This window comes from Pygoscelis adeliae, unplaced genomic scaffold (assembly GCF_000699105.1).
Source record: "Pygoscelis adeliae isolate BGI_AS28 unplaced genomic scaffold, ASM69910v1 Scaffold155, whole genome shotgun sequence".
NCBI lineage: Eukaryota > Metazoa > Chordata > Aves > Sphenisciformes > Spheniscidae > Pygoscelis > Pygoscelis adeliae.
This window is the reverse complement of record NW_008824932.1, coordinates 3,936,623-3,937,165: the sequence shown is the minus strand read 5'-3', so window position 1 is coordinate 3,937,165 and position 543 is coordinate 3,936,623.

The window sequence follows — 543 nt, the reverse complement described above, 5'->3', positions numbered from 1 at the left end:
TGCCTGGTAGTTTATAAAATTTTGTGCCGCTGTTTCCACTGTCTCTCATTTCACCTTTGGCGAGAACCTGTTTGACAGCTACAGACACACAGCTGAGCTCTTGAAGTGCAGAACTACCTGTCTCTCCCCGCACCTTCTAGACCTCCAGGATCCTGCTGATAGATGAGAGGGGATGATTCACTCCCAGAAATTCAGCTTCTCTTCATTCCATTTCTGCTGTTCTAATTAGGTTCAAATATTTTCTTTTAACGCTGACTTTGTGTAGGATAGAAACCTTAAAGCTATTGTATTGCTTTCAGGAGCATATTTCCTGCTGTTACCCAAGCCTTTCAGAATTTTTTTCCATAACTTTGGTTGAGGAAACTTGTCTTAGGATTGCTGCTTCTGAAGTGAGTTAAGAGGACTCTGAACTTCTCATTAGTCTTCAAAATACTGATATTCATTTTTATTCTTTTGGGCAGGGGAGAGGAAGAAGGCAGATTTTTGGTGTCAAAGCTTTGTATTTATTCCTCTGTTTCATTCAGAATGGAATTTTTTTTTTTT